The sequence below is a fragment of the Humulus lupulus genome, chromosome 3 (assembly GCF_963169125.1).
Source record: "Humulus lupulus chromosome 3, drHumLupu1.1, whole genome shotgun sequence".
Lineage (NCBI taxonomy): Eukaryota > Viridiplantae > Streptophyta > Magnoliopsida > Rosales > Cannabaceae > Humulus > Humulus lupulus.
This window is the reverse complement of record NC_084795.1, coordinates 181836258-181858619: the sequence shown is the minus strand read 5'-3', so window position 1 is coordinate 181858619 and position 22362 is coordinate 181836258.

The window sequence follows — 22362 nt, the reverse complement described above, 5'->3', positions numbered from 1 at the left end:
ACCAGTAGCTGGAGAATATTTGTTCTTATATCTAGCTGTGACAGAAAATACAGTCAGTGCCATATTAGTTCGAGAAGAAAATCGGGCACAGAAAATGGTGTACTATGTGAGTAAAAGGCTTTTGGGAGCTGAATCCAGATACCCTTTAATAGAAAAACTCACATTCTGCTTGATCTTGGCCTCGAGAAAACTCAGGTCTATAGCATATTGATAATATATTTTTAATGATGTGATCTCTTGTTTATGGCTTGTGGAATATTGGTTGTTGTTTTGGGCTTGAATATTGGCTAGGGGCTGCCTTAGATTTCAAAGTTATGAAGTATGTTCTCTTAGATGCATGCTAGGTTTGGGTTTTTGATCTTGTCTACTAATATATGTTGATGATTGACTTTTATATTTTAGAAGCATGCAAGAGATTTGTTGTTGTTGAATCATTATTTTATCTTGCTCTTAGAAAGCATGTTAGGATTATTAGATATTGTATTTTGTTAGGGCTCATATGTTTGATTGAATTTTGATAAGCATGCTTATGAGTTTTGGGTAAGATGGTCAATTTGTGGAAAATTGTGATTCATTGAGTTGTTTGGTATATAGGGTTCGACTATGTCATATTAGATTCCTTTGTTTTATTTAATTATGAGCATTTTTGAAATATTAAGTGATTTTAGGCTCGCTGATTTTTTTTTATTGTTTTAGAGTGTTAAATTGAAAAAATGGTTTAAAAGAGAATAAATTATGTTTTAGTTTATGTTATATGTTAAAGTGAGAGAATGTATTATTTTTGTATATGTGTTCTTGCATCTTCAAAATAACATGTGCTGAAACTTTAATTTTAAAAGTTGTAAAGTTTGGAACCCAACAATGCTTAAGGTTTATTTTATTTAAACACATCTACATGTTGTAAGTCTTTTGCCAAGCATATTAGACTAATTTGTTAAATGGTTTAATAGAAAATTTTGAGTTATGAATATATATTATTTGCTGAAATTTTGTTTAGTATTATGGAAGAATTTTTTTTTTATAAAAGGATAGTAAAAATATGTTTTGAAAAATCATGCCTTAAAATTAATGTGATGACATGCGTGCTGATTTTTACTTAAATTCATGGAAAATCTCTTTAAATTAAAGGATATCAAATATATATCTTAGAAATTATGTCTTAATATTTATATATGATAAATGTGATTTTTCCATACTTTAATGGGTATTTTTCTCATATATATATATGCAGTTTTTTTAGTTTTATATACAAAATAATTAAGTAAAATTATATTTTAAAAGGTGACCAAAGAATTTATTTAATAAATGAGAATGTAGTTGGACTTTTTCCAACTTTTATATATTTATGACATAAATGTAAAATTTTGTGATATAGAAATATTATATCTTTAAAAAGAAATTAATATGTCACATCCTATTATTTATTTTATTTTGCCAAAATGAAAATGGACTTTTGTGAAATAAATTTATCATGTAAAATTAATTATTCTATAATTAATCAGAGAATTTGGTCACTTTATTTTATCATAGTTATTAAATAATATATATAAGATTATTATTTTATATAATTGGAGCTAAAGAACTATTTTAGTAAATTAAAATTTTGTAATAAAAATTCATGTATAGTGAATGCATGATTTAAAGGAAAAAAGTAGCAATAATCAAATTGGCTATGTATTTTATGCTTGCTGAATTTTTGTGAATTTGACAAGAAAATAAAGGAATAAATTTCACCAACTTCAACACAAGTTTTAAGAACCATCCCACGTATGCATGTTTAATGCAAGCTAAGTTTTACGTTATAATATATGCCATTTAATCAAGTGTATGACTCTTGGTTTGCAAACATTAATGATTCACTAGTAGACTTGAAGTTATTTATTTATGATTTTATGTGAAATTATTGAATGTTTGTGGTGTGGTGTAACATGTGCCACGAGTGCATGGCCCGTGCACACATGGGGTATATATGTTGGACATTTGTAATCTTACATGATTTTAAGATGAATATTTGGTTGTGATTTTAGGCTCGTTGTGAAGTACCCCACACTTTATTTTTGCTTGGACTTGAGTTAAGGAAGTTAGCTTGAATTTTTCTATGAAATATGTTATGAAAAGTATGAAATATAATGCTATAAGAGCTATTGTGTTATAAAAAGTATGAGCTACGGTAAGCAAAAGAGTTATGAAAAGTATGAGTTAGTATGTTATGTTATGAATTGTTGTATGTTTGTTTGTATGTTGTATGAAAAGTAGTAGGTTGTTAGCATGCTGAAAGTGACACACCAAAGGAGTTACTAAGGATATGATTTAACTCATAGGGCAGACGCGCCGAGGTTATTTGAGGACCAGAGCTCTTGTTTACCTCATAGAGGAGGTCTTAGTGGTTTATACTTTTGCTTGTTACCTCACGCTGTGACATGGACAATAGTGTTGACCCAAACTCTTAAGTCTCCTTGTTTTGATGATTAACAAATATTTGATTATTATTTGTTACTAATGATTTGTTGATTTTATAGCAAAAACTAAAGTGAATTAGCACTTCAAAGTCAAAATTATGACCAAGGGCAAAATGGTCATTTTACCAAGTTTTCCGGAAACAACCCAAATTGGACTTCAAGACTCAAGAAACTCAAGATAAAGGTTTGACTTCATTTCTTAGTCTTGTAAAGTGATTGCAAGTATACTTTAAGTCATAAGTATAGAATTTGGCTCACTCACGCACTAAAAAATGGTGATTTTTTAAAATGAGAAATAATTATCCTAAATTCACTTTTAAGAAAATACATCCCGATACGGTCGTAACGCAATTGGAATTTTTGAAATCGGATAAACGAGCTAAAAGTTATAAAGAATTGAAAAATGGGAAAATAGGCTTAAAACTGTTTTTGCTCTCTGTTTGCCATCCGGAATTCCGGATGGGCAACCGGAATTCCGGTTGCTTCCAACCGGAATTCCGGTTCCCTCATCCGGACTTCCAGTTCGCGGCAGACAACTTCGCAAATTAATCCCTAACGGCTATAAACAGCTAGTTTTTTCCCAAACTCTATATAAACTCGTCTTTTACTTCAAATTGGTTGTTGGCTGAGCATTTATTACATATACCAAACCAAATCCATTGATTTCAAAGAGCTTTCAAAGTTTAACTCATCCAAACACATATTCACACACTTGAGCCAAAATTTGTATTTATTTCTTCTAAGTGTGCTTGCTAATCACTCTAGGTTTCTCATTGTATTATCATACTTCTAGAGTGATTTTTGCTTGTAATATCAAACACATTCCCATATTGAAATTGAGGTGAGGTTGGCACCGGTTTTGTAAACAACCCGGTTAGAGTGAGATTGGCACTTCAACAATCCGAAAAAGAGGTTGATAGTCCTTGGTGGTGGAAAACTATTGTAAGGGGTTTGGAAATACCTTGGTGAAAAATTCCCGGTTGTAAGGGTTAGTCAAGCCCGCTAACTTGGCTCGATAGTTGAACTCAAAGCTAGGTCCTTAGCTTTGAAGACCAAGGACGTAGGTGGCTTAGTTCTACCGAACCTTGTAAAATTCGAGAGTTTGCGATTTCTTAACCTTCAACTCTTTACATTACAAGTTTAACTATTTGCTATATCTATTTGATTGCCATATTATTTGCTTATACTTGATAAATTTGATTTATTGCATAATTTGGCATATTAAGTTTTAAATTTCCGAAATTAGTTTAAATTTCCAATTCACCCCCCCTCTTGGAAACATATCTTGGGTTAACAATTGGTATCAGAGCTAGGGCTCATTTAATTGATTAGATTTTACAATCTAGAGCATGGCGTTTCCAAGTAATTCACAAAATAACATGTTAGAAGGTCTAAGCACAACTAGAGCACCATTCTTTAATGGAGTAGACTTTCCCTATTGGAAAATTAGGATGGAAACATATCTTCAATCTATCGATTATGATTTGTGGCATATAGTGTCTAATGGTCCTTACATTCCTAAACATGTCATTAATGATAAAGAAGTTATTAAGACATATGAGGCATATGACGAAGAAGATAAGAAAATGCTTTCTAAGAATGCTAAAGCTAAATATGCACTTATATGTGGATTGGATAGAGATGTGTTCAAAAATATTGAACAAGCCTCTACCGCTTATGATATGTGGAAAATGCTTGAAGTCACTCATCAAGGAACAAATGCTATGAAGGAAACTAAAATTCAAATTTATTCTACTCAATATGAGAACTTTAAGATGAAAGCGGATGAAACTATTGCTAACATGTATACTCGTTTCACTACTATCACTAATGGTTTGAATTCTCTTGGCAAGGTACTTTCACAAAAGGAGATGGTGACCAAGATTTTGAGAAGTCTCACCAAAGCCTATCAAGGCAAAGTGATTGCCATTCAAGAAGCCAAGGATCTCTCAACACTTCCTTTGGAAGAACTAATTGGCTCACTCATGAACCATGAAATTTTCATGAGTGCACAAGATGAAGAGGAAGTTGAGAAGAAAAAGAAGACTATTGCATTCAAGTCTTCCTCCTCCCGTGCCATTAGTGAGGACGATGAGGATAGCATGTGTAGCGACATGGAGGACTTGGCACTCTTCACAAAGAAGTACAAAAAGTTCATGAAATTCAAGAAGAACTTTGGGAAGAAGCCACAAAGAGGAAGTGATTCAAAAGAAAAAGAAAGAAGGAGCAAAGATGATCCACCAATTTGCTTCGAATGCAAGAAGCCCGGTCACATGAAGATGGATTGCCCAATGAGAAAGAAAAATAAATACAAAGGAAGGGCAATGTTGGCGGATTGGCTAAATAGTGATGAGGAGGACTCCGACAATGAGGAGAAGAATGAAGTAGCTAACATGTGCATGATGGCTCTTGATGATGGGGTAAGCATTTCTAGCCAAAGTGATTATGATAGTGAAAATGATGATGATAACTTAGAAATACCATATGATGAGTTGTCTAGTTCATTTAAGGATCTATTTAATGATTTTGGAAAATTGCTTGTTAAAAACCAAACTCTTAGAGAAAAGACCAACATGCTATTAAAAGAAATTGAGATTTTGAAATTAAATGAAAAAGAACTCTTAACTAAATCTCAATGTACTACTTGCTCCTCTTATAAGAAAGAAATTGGAAAATTGCATGATAACATAAAAAGCCTTAAGAATGACATATATACTTTTACAAAAGGTAAAGAAGGCTATGAACTTATGCTAGGGAGTCAATCTTGTGGTTTTGGAAAAAGTGGTATTGGATATGATCCTAGTAGGAAACAAAATTTTTTGAGAAACTTCTTTGTAAAACCAACTAGCCTACCACACTTTACATGCACATATTGTAACCAAGATGGTCATACTATTTCATATTGTCATGTAAAGAGATATGCATATCTAGGCAAGACCAAATGGGTACCAAAGGGTTCCAAAACTAACAAGAAAGGACCCAAAGTTGTTTGGGTACCAAAGGCCAACAAATGATTTTATTTTTGTAGGAATCAACAAGGAAGAGCAAAAGCTTGTGGTTCTTGGATAGTGGTTGTTCCAAGCATATGACCGGTGACCCATCAAGATTTTCGAGTTTTAAGAGCAAGGAAAGTGGCTTTGTCACTTTTGGAGACAATTCAAAAGGAAAAATCTTGGGCATTGGTGATATCGGTAACATATACTCTCCATGTATTAAAAATGTGCTTCTTGTTGATAACCTTAAACATAATTTACTTAGTATTAGTCAACTATGTGATAAAGATTTTCGTGTTGTTTTTGAATCCTCAAAATGCTCCATTGAAAATGCTTCAACCAATGAAGTTATTTTTGTTGGAGAAAGGAAGGATAATGTTTATGTTATTGATGTTGATTCCTTTGATAGCAAAAATAAATGTTTAACCGTTATGAATGATAATTCTTGGTTGTGGCATAGAAGATTAGGACATGCTAGTATGGATTCTATTTCAAAGTTGGTTAGAAAAGATCTTGTTGTTGGTTTGCCATCTATTCCTTTTGTTAAAGATAAACTTTGTGATGCATGCCAATTTGGAAAACAAATTAAAACATCTTTTCATTCCAAGAAAGAGATTTCAACCTCTAGACCTTTGCAATTGCTTCATATTGATTTATTTGGTCCTTCAAGAATTGCTAGTCTAGGTGGTAAATACTATGCATTTGTGATTGTTGATGATTTTTCTAGATTTACATGGGTTATATTTTTGAAACTCAAAAATGATGTTTTGGAAAATCTAGTTAAATTTTGTAAGAGTGTGCAAAATGAAAAAGGGTATTCAATCACCTCCATTAGGAGTGATCATGGTGGAGAGTTTGACAATGATGCTTTAGAATTGTTTTGTGATGAACATGGTTTTAACCATAACTTTTCGGCTCCAAGAACTCCACAACAAAATGGAGTTGTCGAAAGGAAGAATAGAACAATTCAAGAAATGGCTAGGTCAATGCTCAATGAAATCTCATTACCTAAATATTTTTGGGCCGAGGCCGTTAATACTTCTTGTTATATTTTGAACCGTGTTTTCATTAGGCCTAACATGAATAAAACCCCTTATGAGCTTTGGAAAGGGAGAAAACCCAACATTGGATATTTTAGAGTTTTTGGATGTAAATGCTATATTTTGAACACCAAGGACAACCTTGGAAAATTTGATGCAAAATCCGATGTTGGAATTTTTATAGGTTATTCAACACATAGTAAAGCTTATAGAATTTATAACAAAAGAACTAATGTTGTTGAAGAATCTATTCATGTTGCATTTGATGAGTCTAACCCTCCTACAAGCAAAAGTGTAGATGATGATGTTGTAGGTTTGGGAGAAGAGGTTCAAAAGCTTGACATTGGAGAATCATCTAACGCTCCATCACAAACTCCCAAAGAGGAACTACCCGAGGAAAAGGTAAATGAAAGCAAAGGTATGGATTCTAACCTCCCTCATGAGTGGAAGTTCAAAAGTGCTCATCCTATAGACCAAATTCTAGGTGATCCTTCACAAGGAGTCACAACTAGAAGCTCCCTTAGAAACTTATGTAATTTCATTGCTTTTATTTCTCAAATTGAACCAAAGAATTTTAAAGAGGCCGAGTTCGATGAATCTTGGCTTCTAGCTATGCAAGAAGAAATAAATCAATTTATTAGAAATGATGTTTGGGAGTTAGTTCCAAGACCGTCACACCAATCGGTGATTGGAACAAAATGGGTCTATAGAAATAAGGTAGATGAGCATGGGGTCATTGTGCGTAACAAGGCTAGATTAGTGGCCCAAGGTTACAATCAAGAAGAAGGAATTGATTATGAGGAGACCTTTGCCCCGGTAGCAAGACTTGAGTCCATAAGAATGTTATTAGCTTTTGCATGCCACAAGAATTTTGTCTTGTATCAAATGGATGTTAAAAGCGCTTTCTTAAATGGATACATTATGGAAGAGGTTTATGTCTCTCAACCCCCCGGTTTTCAAGATCACAAACACCCTAACCATGTTTACAAATTAAAGAAAGCATTATATGGTTTAAAGCAAGCTCCTAGAGCTTGGTATGATCGTTTAAGCACTTTTCTTATCTCAAATGGTTTTTCAATGGGAAAAGCGGATAATACACTTTTTATTAAAATAAAATCAAAAGACATTATTATAGTACAAATCTATGTTGATGATATTATTTTTGGTGCTACTAATGATGTTCTTTGTGAATAATTTTCAAAGTGTATGCATAGTGAATTCGAGATGAGCATGATGGGAGAGCTCAACTTTTTCCTTGGACTTCAAATAAAGCAACAAAAGAATGGAATCTTCATAAGTCAATCCAAGTATATCAAGGATCTACTTCAAAAGTTTGACTTGGCCAATGCAAAGTCCATGAAAACCCCTATGAGCACCTCCATAAAGATGGACAAGGATGAAAGTGGTAAGGATGTTGACATCACCAAGTATCGAGGTATGATTGGCTCATTATTATATTTAACCGCTAGTAGACCCGATATTTTGTTTAGTGTTGGTCTATGTGCTAGGTACCAATCATGTCCCAAGGAATCCCACTTAAGTGCCGTTAAGAGAATCTTTAGATACTTGATAGGCACAATGAATCTAGGACTTTGGTATCCCAAGAACTCAAACTTTGAAATCATTAGTTACTCGGATGCGGACTTTGCCGGTTGTAAGTCGGATAGGAAAAGTACTAGTGGAACATGTCACTTTCTAGGAAACTCTTTAGTGTCATGGTTTAGCAAGAAACAAAACTCGGTAGCCCTATCCACAACCGAAGCCGAATACATAGCCGCCGGTAGTTGTTGTGCTCAAATACTTTGGATGAAACAAACTCTTAAGGATTTTGATGTTGATTTTGAATGTACACCCATAAAGTGTGACAATACTAGTGCCATTAACCTCTCTAAGAATCCAATCTTGCATTCTAGAGCCAAGCATATTGATATAAGGCACCACTTCCTTAGAGACCATATCCAAAGAGGAGACATTATGCTAGATTTTGTGAGCACCAATTTCCAACTAGCGGATATTTTCACCAAGCCTCTTAGTGATGAGAGATTTAGTTTTATTAGAAGAGAGCTAGGAATGACCAACATAAATGAAATTTAAGGTTTACTAGCTACTTGAATATCATATCTCTCCTTACTTACTTATGCATGTATACTCTCACTATAATATGATTCTATGCATAAATAAGCAAAATCTTATAACACTTGACCTATTAGATATATGTCTTTGAGGATAACAAATTATAGGTCATGATATGAATCTTTGGTGAACTTTGAACTCATTTTTGATTGAGTAAATATGTGAATTTTTGCATATGTGCCTAGTATATGTGTTTATGTGTTTAAACTTGTCTAAATAAGTCTATCTAGTATGCCTATAGGGTTTCTATGCTTGAATTACTCTTTGAACAATTTTTAGGTATGCTAAGTATTGAAAATTTGTTAGTTTTTGCCTAAATGAGTGTTTTTCGCCAAACTTACTCAATTTTCAACATTTTTCAAATCCGTCAGTTTGAGCACCTCACATTTAACACATTTGAACTATTGCAAAAAGAATTTTTCGATTTGGTTGCATAAAACTCATTTTTGGTAGACTTCTACTTTTCAAGGCCTTTTTAAGGCATTTTTCGAAAAATCTACCCAAAATGCTCAATTTTTATCATTTTTCAAAACCGTAACTTCCCACATCTCACATTTAACATTATGGAGGTGTTGCAAAAAGAATTTTTCGATTTGGATGCATACAACTCATTTTTGGTAGATTTCTCCTTTTCAAGGCCTTTTAAGGCATTTTTCGAAAAATCTACCCAAAATTCTCAATTTTCAATATTTTTCGATTCCGTCACTTCACACACCTCATATTTAATATTCTTAAACTGCTGGAAAAATAATTTTTCAATTTGGTTGAACAGATTTCGTTTTTGGTAGGTTTTTGGCTTTCTTGAATTCTTTTTTAAAACTTACCGTAAATCGTCATTTTTCAACATTTTTCAGATTTTCTTGTTTGAGCATGTTCATTTTCTCATATTTTAGGTATTAGAAAAAGTTTGGAGTCAATTGGGTTAAAAACAAAGTTTTTGGGCACTTTTTCGAAAAGTGGGTTGGGCTGGTGCACCAACCGGAATTCCGGTTGGCTGTGCACAGACCAACCGGAATTCCGGTTGGCGCCTGACAGCAGCCCTTCAGTTTTTTTTTTTTGCCTTTTTTAAATGCATTTTGTTCAAAATAAAAACCCTACCCACGACTCTTTTTCCCCATTCTGACTCTACACCCTAAAATACAAGCCTCCTCTCTCTTTCCTCTCAAAAATCACTCCCTCAAACCCTCACTTCATCATCCATTTCTCTCCAAAACTCTCTTTCTTTTCTTGTTTTCCCTTCAATGGCCTCATCATCCAACCCAAGGAAGAGCAAGAGGGTTCTCAATGCTGAACAAATCAGGGAGAAAAGGGCTAAAGGCAGAAATGAACCCACTCTCTTCTACAACCAAGAGGACTTCAATAGGTTCCATGAAGCTTTCTCCTCTAGGCCTATTATCAAAGGTAAGTTTTGTGACCTTCCAAGCCTAGCTTGTGTCAAATTCAGTTATCACTTTGAAATGTTAGGGTGGAAATCATTTATCAATATTAAGACACCCATGTACCCTAGGTTGGTTAGAGCCTTCTATGCTTGCATCAAACCTAACCATGCACCCCTAGGAGTTAGAGGCACTATTGGAGATGTCCCCTTTGAACTTAATGTAGAATCTCTCAATAACTTGCTAGGAGCACCAAATGAGGGACTCTTGCTAGAACCAAAAACCACTCTTAAGAATGATGAACTTTTTGCTATGAATGAGTGTTCTAGAGTCCTTTGTGGAGAAGGCCCCATTTTCATCAAACCAAAGTTTCACAATCTTACTTTAGAAGCAAAAATTCTCCAACTTTTTATCATCAACAATCTTGCTCCTAGAAGTGGTCATAAGGATGAGGTCAACAACATCGATATATTCATTTTATACCTTATCCTCACCAAAAAAAGCACGAATCAACCTAGGGCATCTTATTCTTCGATTTATTGTTGATGTGAATAAACCCAACATGGTTAAGTCCCTCCCATTTGGCTTTCTCCTTAGCTACCTCCTACCTCTCTTAGGAGTTCCCCTCTCGGGTGAAAAGAAGGTTGATCCTACCGAAGGGGATAAGCTCGGTCCTAAATCTTTCACAAGCTTAGGGTATGCTCTTATCAACAATAAGTGGGTCTTCACTCCCAAAAGAGGCCAAAGAAGGCAAGAGGGCCTTGAAGTAGGCGACGAAAGTGAAGAAGAGGAGAGCTTTGGGCTACCCGCAAGCGAAAGTGAAGACGAGGAGCAAGCCGATGAAGAAGAAGCTCCAATGCCTCAAGCATCTCAATTCAACCTTGAGGAAGCCTTTGCTCGTCTTCACACCGACATGAACACTCAATTTACCAACCTGCGGAATGACATGGCACAAGGCTTCCAAGATGTTCGTAATGAAATGGAGGAGATGAGGGCCTACATGAGGCGGTTTGGGGGGCCACCATCATAGGCATTTGCATGTTTTTCTAGTCTTGCATTCCTTTATGTTTTATTTTATTTTTCTATGTACTTATGTGTTTGCATGGCTTTATGCCTTATGTATGAATGCTTAAACTATTTAATCTATGTTTGTTTATAATTTATTTTGTGAATTCCTTTGCCATCCTTTTTGATGAATCAAAAGGGGGAGAAGTGATAGGATTATTTTTTAATATTTGGCAAAACCTCAATATCTAAGACTAACAATGTTATTTGAACTTAAGTGATATATTGAGGGGGAGTTTACAAAATCATGCAAAGTAAAACTAAAAGGTAAATTTCTTTTATCCTTGCACACATTAAGGGGGAGCTAATCTAATATTCATATTTAAAAATATCTTCTTTCCCTTGTAAAATAATCAAATATTTGATATCATCAAAAAGGAGGAGATTGTTGACCCAAACTCTTAAGTCTCCTTGTTTTGATGATTAACAAATATTTGATTATTATTTGTTACTAATGATTTGTTGATTTTATAGCAAAAACTAAAGTGAATTAGCACTTCAAAGTCAAAATTATGACCAAGGGCAAAATGGTCATTTTACCAAGTTTTCCGGAAACAACCCGAATTGGACTTCAAGACTCAAGAAACTCAAGATAAAGGTTTGACTTCATTTCTTAGTCTTGTAAAGTGATTGCAAGTATACTTTAAGTCATAAGTATAGAATTTGGCTCACTCACGCACTAAAAAATGGTGATTTTTTAAAATAAGAAATAATTATCCTAAATTCACTTTTAAGAAAATACATCCCGATACGGTCGTAACGCAATTGGAATTTTTGAAATCGGATAAACGAGCTAAAAGTTATAAAGAATTGAAAAATGGGAAAATAGGCTTAAAACTGTTTTTGCTCTCTGTTTGCCATCCGGAATTCCGGTTCCCTCATCCGGACTTCCGGTTCGCGGCAGACAACTTCGCAAATTAATCCCTAACGGCTATAAACGGCTAGTTTTTTCCCAAACTCTATATAAACTCGTCTTTTACTTCAAATTGGTTGTTGGCTGAGCATTTATTACATATACCAAACCAAATCCATTGATTTCAAAGAGCTTTCAAAGTTTAACTCATCCAAACACATATTCACACACTTGAGCCAAAATTTGTATTTATTTCTTCTAAGTGTGCTTGCTAATCACTCTAGGTTTCTCATTGTATTATCATACTTCTAGAGTGATTTTTGCTTGTAATATCAAACACATTCCCATATTGAAATTGAGGTGAGGTTGGCACCGGTTTTGTAAACAACCCGGTTAGAGTGAGATTGGCACTTCAACAATCCGAAAAAGAGGTTGATAGTCCTTGGTGGTGGAAAACTATTGTAAGGGGTTTGGAAATACCTTGGTGAAAAATTCCCGGTTGTAAGGGTTAGTCAAGCCCGCTAACTTGGCTCGATAGTTGAACTCAAAGCTAGGTCCTTAGCTTTGAAGACCAAGGACGTAGGTGGCTTAGTTCTACCGAACCTTGTAAAATTCGAGAGTTTGCGATTTCTTAACCTTCAACTCTTTACATTACAAGTTTAACTATTTGCTATATCTATTTGATTGCCATATTATTTGCTTATACTTGATAAATTTGATTTATTGCATAATTTGGCATATTAAGTTTTAAATTTCCGAAATTAGTTTAAATTTCCAATTCACCCCCCCTCTTGGAAACATATCTTGGGTTAACAAATAGGGCTGCCATGGTCACACAATGTATGATTATGCTTATGATTATGATATGAATATGATATGACTATGATGTGAATAGGATATGATATGCCATGAGTTTAGGATATGTATGTAGTTTTCCTTGTGTTTCTTGAAATTGTTGTATTTTTGTTTGTACTTCCTTACTGGAATTTTAGCTCACCCCTTACTTTCCCCCTTTCAGGTAGGCAATAAAATTTCTTCTTGGCACGCACAGTGATGTGGGAAGTTCCAATGTCTAGGCATGTATGACGCGGGGTGTCCGATGAGCGATTAACGATCTAGCTGAGCGCCAAGATAGTTTATGAAATTTATGTGTTATCGTTTTTGTTTTATTTACGTTAGTGAGACTTATTATTTATTTTATTTTCAAAGGAGCATAAAGACACTACATTTTATTTTAAACCATTGGGCCTCAATTGCATGTTTTGACAAGTCCCCACTGAACCCTTGCTCTCAAATAGTATTTTAAAAATAAATATGAATAGAGTGACGTTTTACAAAGTAAATAGATTAGGGCGTTCTTACAAAACTAGATGCCCTTTTAAAAAATTTAGACATATTAAGTGTTATCTCCAAAAATTGGAGTATGATGACGTGGCAATAGAAATGACAAATGGCAAGGAATGGTTGGGTGATCTGGCTTAGGAGTGACCCGGTAGACCAGTGAAGAATTTTGAGTGGCCAGAGAAGTGTCATGACTGCACAGGCATGACCTTGTCCGACCAGTCACATGTTTGTCTGCCCAGGCATGACCATGTCCGACCAGTCATGTGTTTGTCTGCCCAGGCATGACCATGTCCGACCAGTCACATGTTTGTCTGCCCAGGCATGACCTTGGCCGACCAGTCATGACCATGTCCGACCAGCCAAGTGCATGTCTGCCCAGCCAAGTGCGTGTCTGCCCAGCTAAGTGCATGTCTGCCCAGCCAAGTGCATGTCTGCCCAGTTAGGTGTGTGTCTGCCCAGTGAAAGTTTGGTCGACCAGCCTGAATGTGATATGGATCGACTAGACATAGCAGGGCTACGCAAGAGATCCCAGAAACGGCTTCAACAAGAATCGGTCTTGGCTTGCGCTGGAATCTCTCAGTTTATCCCATGAATATAGTATACTATGATATTTTGAATATTATTGTAAATTAAATATAATGAGAATAGCAAAATATCCCGATTATGGGGGATATCATCTGTACGATCCTGAGCCTATAAATACAAGGCTTATGGCATCATAAAAGGGACTTTTGAACTTTTGATTGAATTCTTATTTTCTAGAGAGAGAGAGTACTTGTATTTGAGAGAATTCTTGTATTATTGTAATCTGCACTGAAGAAACTCAGTTGACTTAGGTTCATCTGATCTTGAGTGCAGATCTATAATCACAACTCTAAGTGGATTAGGCTATTACCAACACATTGGGGCTGAACCACTATAAAATTGTCTGTGTCGTTTATTTCTCTTGAAGGTTTTTATCGTTTTTGACGTCTGTATTGTAAAGAGCCTCAAATATTTGACGAGATAGCATGCTAAAGAAAAAAATAAGAGGAAGAAGGGCGATAGAGAAAGTGCGTTTTCCATCACATTTGACAACTATTTGTCTGAAAGCAGAGAAATTATATCTGCCAAACTAAAGTCAAAGATTTGCATATGGTTTTGTAGTCTATTTATCATATCTGTATTGTAAAGAGCCTCAAAACATATAAGACCAAAACATGCTGAAATCTAAACTTTTACTCTAAATCATTGTACCAAAAATCCATATAAAAAAACTTTTAAGAAAAGACTGTGTGCGCACTCTTTTAGTTTGACAAACAGAATTACAACTACTCTTTCATAGAGTTATAGCAAAACAAATACCATAAAAGAAATAACAAGCTTCTAGCTTTTTCATTTCAAAATGGTGTTCTATCAAAAACCTCCCCAAGTCAGGCCACATGTACATATTCGCAAGAAGACTCTGGTGCTCACTGCTCCACTTTGCTTTTGCACTAACGTACAACATGAAATACTAGGTAAGCAAAAACGCTTGGTAAGAATAGCCTTACATACATGTATACTAAAACCTGGTAATGGGTTGACCTAAGGTATATATCGCTACCGGTCATTAGGGTATTGGATAAGTTCCAACCCTATCATACAATTCTCAATAATAGCCATAACAAAAACTCAAGCACATTGGTTACACCCAACAGCCAATTTTCATACATATCATAGCAACATGCACTCAGAAAAATCTCAGAACATGGAAGATATATAACTATATCCGAAATAAATACTCTGGTTGTTTCTAACAACCGAGTTCACACATATCACAATAAACCGCACTCAGAATATTCCCAGAACATTCAAGATATATAACCATATTCGAAATACATACTCTGGTTGCTCCCAACAACCGTGTTCACACATATCACAATAACCTGCACTCAGAAAGTTCCCAGAACATTCAAGATATAAAACACATATCATATATAATCAATAGATTAATAGCAAGGGATCCGAGCCTCAACCCAATTCCAGCATTTATGCCCTGGCTCCAACCCGGACTATATTACTATTGTCCTTGCTCCAACCCGGACTATATTTTTACCATGTCCTGGCTCCAACCCGGACTATATTTTTAACATTTCTTGTCCAACTCGGACTTTAGCTTACCGTGTTCTGGTTCCAACCCAGACTATGTTACGCTAAGGTTTTGGCTCCAAGTGGAACCTACTTACCATTTAGCCGTAGAATGCAAAAGCATTGCAAGTGTAGGTATTAAGTATAACATTGTCTTAATGAGCCAAACAAAACTAGGGTAATCTACTACTACAAGCACACACTAGTATATTCATGTTGTAGCCAAGAAAGAGAAAGGCTAACTTACTTGAAGTCCTTAGTTCCTAGCTAGATCTTTAACACCGCTATTCGTTTTCCTTTTCGTGCTTACTTTAATTAATACAGTGTACTCAGATTAAACTATGGCATACTCTTATATCTAATATTCTATGATAGGTACATGTAATAAAGTTCTCTTAGAGACTCTGTACTATAGCCTTTTATACACTTTAGAGTGTATAAGGGCGAATTTCGTTTCAATCTTTACAGTATCAAGAGAAAATCGGCCTCACTGCAACACGCTCTCCGTGCTGTGAATTTTAATATTCTTTAAATAAAGAAATCTCTTATCGAATAACTTGTATTTTGGTTTTAGAAAAAAAGGAGTTTTAAACAACTCTTATCTATAGAAAAATACCAACTTGTCACCCTCTTACGAAAGTTTATCGTTTTCTATCATTTACCAAAATACTGCTTTTTGACCCTTTACAATTAATATCTGACAATGTTACCCCTTTCTCTTAAAGATCTACAAAACCCAAACTCCTATTTTTACCATTTTTATCCATAACCTAGGATCTCTTTTTATGTTACTTTTGAAAAGAAGGGCAATTAGACCCTTAACTTATAAAATTGTAAAAAATCAACTTAAATTAACTTAAGCTAATTTGGGGATTGGTTAAATCTCCAAATTCTTAGATATCTATGCAAGGAACTATTTCTTTTCATTTCCAAAACTTTACTCCCGCTATTTAAATTTAAAGTGGTAAAGTCTAATCTTTAAACTTTTTGCCCTAGTTGAGTTTTTGGAAAAAAAACCCTTAAACTATCATTCGGGTATTCTGTGTCATAAGGATGGGAACTAGGAAAAATCCTCTCATCAAAACTTGTCTTAGGTTGAGAGAACTAACCTCTCAAAAATCACTTGTCGTTAAGGTTCGAAATTGCTACTTTTCAGTTTTTAGGGAAAACTTAGAAAAATCAGTTCTCTTAAACCGTGACACATTTTTCTCTACAGTTTTACAAAGGTCCTTATAAACATCTTAAATAATTACCTTAAAAATTCCATAATTTTTGGGATAGCAAAACCTATTCAAATATTGAAAGCTATCTGGTCAGTGCCTGCTGCCTAGAAGTTTTTCCCATATTTTAAGGTGACTTGAAAATTTATTTCTCTTACACCGTAGCCCAGTTCTTTCTATAATCTTAAATATATCTTTATACATGTCTCAATTATCCTCATGAAAAATTTCATAATTTTTTGAGTAATAAAACCAATTCAAATATTTGAAGCAATCTGGGCAGTGCTTGCTGCCCAGGAGTTTTATTTCCATATTCTAGGGCAAAATTAGAATTTTTTTTTCTCTTAAAACATAATACATTTTCCTCTAAAAGTTTACAGTGACCCTTATAAATGTATAAACTAACATCCTACCAAATTTCATCGCTTTTAGATTAGGAAAACTCGTTCAAAAGTAAAAAAAATCTGGGCAGTGCATGCTGCCTAGATATTTTCCAAATTTACATCAAAATGCCAAAAAGTTCATAACTTGGGTTTAAAAATACCTTTTTACAATTTCCAAAGCCTAACCTCAATTACTCACAAAGAACTATGCAACTACTTAATTTAGATTCACAAATAGAGGCAGTAGAGGGTGATCTGACCCATTGGAATCCAGACAACGAATTTTGGCATCATGCTTTTTTACACAAACTTAACAACAACAAGCATTTCTACCATAACCCTAGCCACAGGCATGCATGCAAATCATCAAATCACATAATATCAACCTTAAGCATAAAATGAGCTCCAAAAACCATTAAAATAACATATACAACTTGATCTACACATATTGACACAAAACTGAAGGAATAACCATACATTTCTACCTTTTGATAGTTCTAGCTTGGAGATGTGTTTTCCTTAGCTTCTCAACCCCCCCGCCCTCTCTTTATGCTCTACACTCTCAATACAAGCCCCAAAGTCCCACATGCATATTTTTGAGAAAGAGTTAGGGTAGAAAGACTTAGATGAGGGACAAAAACATGCAAACTACCAAGATCTCTTACCTTGCTTTTACTTGATCACCAAAGTGCTCAATCATTGAGATCCAACTAGTACAAGCTTCTTTTGAACACTAGAACACAAGATCAATGCCATTCATGACTATTAGATCACATGCATGCATAATACACCCTTAGGGTTTTGGGTTTGAAGAAGGGAATGGAAGGGAAGATGAATGGGGTTTCGAAACTTACTCTACACAAATGTTCTCTTGAGCTTCTCCCTTCTTCAATGGGGGATGAGTGTGCTTAGCTTAAGGAGAGAAAATATTGCAGCAATGGAGGGGTAGAGGGATTTAGGGTTTCGGGTTTGGGAGAGGGAATGGAAGAGAGAGTGTTTTCTTGAGAGAAAATAATTTTGTGAGAAAATGATTAAAATTGTAAGAGAAAAAATGATTATGGTTTAACTTGTGAGTGGGGTAAGGCTCTTACTCTTTCCCTAGGGTAGGTGTCCTAGGCTCTTGAGAGCCCTAGGGCATAGCCTTGCCACCCACCACACTCTCTCCTCCTTTGATAAGACATTTATGCCCTTGCTCAATTTTACATCTCTCCTTAGACACTAAAGGGCCCTTTGGTAATTTTACTTGCCTAAAATTAACTAAATTTTTACCCTATAGTTTTTAAATATCTCCAAGCTTAATTAATTAAATTAAATGTGACCCTAAAATAAAAATTTTCATATATCACATAATTTTGGTAATTTTATCAAATCTCGGATTAAATAAAATAAGAAATATTATGGCATAAATACATTAATTTTATCTGGAAATTGGGAATTTATTGTTGAGTCAATAAATTTGAAGAGAATTGATTGAGGTTTGAACTCCAATCAACAGAGCTTAAGAATGAGAATTTCTTGCTCGGGCCTCAATTCATAATTATTAGAAAAATAACATTGTAGAGAAAGGGTTCAGTGGGGCCTTGTCTAAACATGCAATTTGAGCCCAATAGTTTAAAATAAAAATAAAGTGTATTTATGCAATCTTGGAAATAAAATAAAATAAAAATATAGGCCCCACTATGACGTAATGAAAACATAAACCATAACATAGAAGTTCATAAACTCTCTTGGCAGTCATCTAGATCGTTATTAGTTCATGGACACCTCGCGTCATACATGCCAAGACATTGGATACCTGAAAGAGAGAATGTAAAGCACGCCCTAATTCTATTCTTTTATTAAAACGTCGCTCACTTCATAGTTATTAGAAAAATACCCCTTAAAGGAAAAACTTAGTTGGGCCTTGATAAAACATGCAAGTGTGGGCCCAATAGTTGAAAAATAAGATAATGTGTCTTTTTGCAATATTTAGAAATGAAATAAAAGTTAAGTCCCACCGATGTAATTGAAATAAAAATCATAACATAGATTATTTTATTCTTCGTGCTCATCCTGATCGTTGTGCGTTCATAGGACACCCTACGCCATACATACTCAGACGTTCAAGCTCCCCACATCACTGCGCATGCCAAGGAGAAATCCTATTATTTACTTGAAAGGGGGAAAGTAAGGGGGTGAGCTAAAAACCCAGTAACGAAGTACAACAAATACAACAATATCAAAGAAAAAAGCAAGAAGAACATGTATCGTAAATTAGAGCAAAACATATCATCTTCATACTCATAGTTTATAATCTTAAACGTAAGCATAGTCATACATCACATTCACACATCATAAACATACTCTTTATGATCATGGCACCCCTATTGTCCATGTGAAATATTGAAGTAACTAGTAAAAACATAGGTTGGTAAGACCTTCTCTATGTGGTAAACAAGATCTTAGGTCCTTGAATAACCTTGGTGCGTCCGCCCTTTGAGTTATGTCATATCCTTAGTAACTTCTTTGTTGCGTTGCATTCAGCACGCTAGCAACCTTTTCTTTTCATTCATCATACAAGCGCATGTGTCACAGTTCACATCAAAACATAGAAATTACACATTCCATAGCACTTGTCTTATCATGACATATCAAACATTGAATTTAACTTTTCATAACACTTGGATTATCATGACATATCATAACATAGAACTTACACTTTCCCTAACACTTTATTTCTTGCAACATAACATGTCATACCTTTCATTGCATAAAACATAGAAAATTCTAACTTCCTTACCTCAGGTCCAAGCAAAAGTAAAGTGTGAATACATCAAAACGAGCCTATAATCATAATCAAACATTCGTCTTTAAATCACGTAAGAATACACATGCCCAACATGCATACCCTACGTGTGCATGGCCCATGCACATGCGACACAAGTTGCACCACAATTAAAAGCATACAATAATTCCACATAAAATCATAAAATAATAATTTCAATTCTATTGAGTAATCCTCTTTGGTTACAAAAAAATAACCATATATTTGACCAATTTGCATATACTTGAACTTAAAAATGAACTTGCATGTAATATGCATACGTGGGAGGGTTCCTTAAACTTTTCTTGAAGTTGGTAAACTTTACTTGTTTATTTTATTGTTACTTTCTTAAAATTCAGCAAGAGTTAGTTTACCACTTTATTAATATTAACATACTACTTCTTTGGATCATAAGGTTCCATTTCTAGATTTTAATTTCACAGAATTTATTTTGCTTAACTAGCCCTATAGTTATATGTAACGATCCAAATTCGCTAATAAGGCTTAAGGGCCTCGATTAGTGTGTCTGGAGGGCATAATGGGAATTATGTGTGACTTTAATGATTAAGATGCATGATTATGATTGAAAGCATGTTATATGACTATTTGAAGGGCATAATCGTAATTTTGGCCATTTTGGGCACAACTGCTTTGATATATGTGATAATTGTCAAGACCACATTATTATGTGGATATATCTGTGATCTATGATTCGAGACGATCCTAGTGAGAAAAGTAGCAAAAGAGTCATGGCGGGGATTTATACCCGGCTCGGGGTGAGCCTAGGGGTATAAATGGGAATTTAGTGAGTATAGTGGAGTCTATTTTAACATCGAGGAATATAGTTGGAGATTAGTTAGGTATCGGGAATTAAGCGAGAAATATTAGAGGCACTTGAGGAGTTAGCGGGAATTGGGTAAAATGACTAAAATGCCCCTAAGTAGATTAAAGGGTTTAGACTTAATAAGGAGGGCATAATAGTCATTTGGCTTACAGGAGTTAAGTGTTACTAAAGCTTTATGTTAGTGGAGATTGTAGAAAGTAATAGAAGTCTGGAAAGAAAAGAAGAAAGAGAAGAGAAAAGGAAGGGAAAACAGAGTTGTATTCTCTTGGGTCGGTTTGTGGTTCTCTCACCACTTTTCTGGGGTTTTCTTGGAGCAAAGCTCAGAGGAGAGTTGGGTTAGGCTTAGCATCAAGGTTTCTGAGTTAAGCTTGAGGATTTGAAAAGGATTTAGCAAGGTTAGGCCATCACTTGAGGTAAATTCTGTAATTCCTTCAGTTCTGGTTTTGGTGTTTAGCAAAGATATCTAAGTTGTGTTGATGGGGAAATCTAGGGAAGTTGGAGCCAAGGGTTGAGAAAGAGCAAGCCAAGGAGGTCTAGAGACAACTTGAGGTCGAAATTCCACCAAAGGTATAAATTCTAAGCTTCTAACTTTGATGTTTAACTGGTTTCTGCTGAGTTTTAATGTCTAGAAGTGGCTATGGTGAATTTTGAGATTACGGATGCATGTGGTTGGGTTTTGAGTATTTGGGGTGTTTGGGATGAGTGGAGTATGTTCATAAGGTTGTTTTTGAGTTTGGAAAAGGTTTGGAGAAGTTTTGGTTGAGTTTGGTTCGAGGAAATCGCAGGAAGTGAAATTTGGTGTTTGCCTATCTGTGACTAGCGCTACAGCGCTAGCCTTTGGGCGCTGTAGCACTAGGCCATGCATGTTGAGGGGATTTTTCTTTTGCTTGTAGCACTGTAGCACCCTCCTAAGAGCGCTGTAGCGCTGCCCTGCTTTCAAAAAGGGATTTTAGGGTTGTTTGCAAGGGTTTTTGACCAAGGGTTTGGGGTTTGATTCCACCACCTTGTTCGGTGGAACTATGACTTCCCGGGGGCTCGGGATTGGCCTCGAGGCTAGGTTTTGGACTTGAGATTTGATGATGACTTTGGCCTATGGTTGTGTATAGGTGAGCACTAGGGCTCGAAAGGGATCGTGCTCAAGGAGTCGAGTGATCAAAGCTAGCAAATCGAAAGGTAAGAAAACTACACCCGGTTATATGTTTGTGATGGGACTAAGTGCTCCCGATATTTGTATCGTGTCAATGATGGTATTATGCCTTGGGACATGTAAAAGCGGCCTAAGAGTGCCGTACATAATATTTGTGCACAGGGCGCGGCTTGGCCACTGGTAGCCGAGGACAGTTTAATATTCACTGAGCTCGGTTTAAGCGGGCCGGAGTCAGTGGGATAACAGAGGGAGCAGCTTGAGGGCGCTAGCCCTAGTTATCACTTGTGAGCTGATATATGATATGAGATGACATGTTAGTGTGCTGAATACTTGATTATACTTAATGATTATATGGTTGAGAACTTGTGATGCGATATGAGATATTGATTTGTCTGTTGATTGCTTATGCTCTGTTGTTGTGTTTTCTTGCTGGGCCTTGGCTCACGGGTGCTACGTGGTGCAGGTAAAGGCAAAGGCAAGCTGGACCAACCCCGAGATGGAGAGTTGCGGGGTTGAATGTACATAGCCAGCTGTTCGATCATCATGGTCGAGGAGTGGATCAGGACAGGGATTGTCTAACTGTTTGTTTTGCC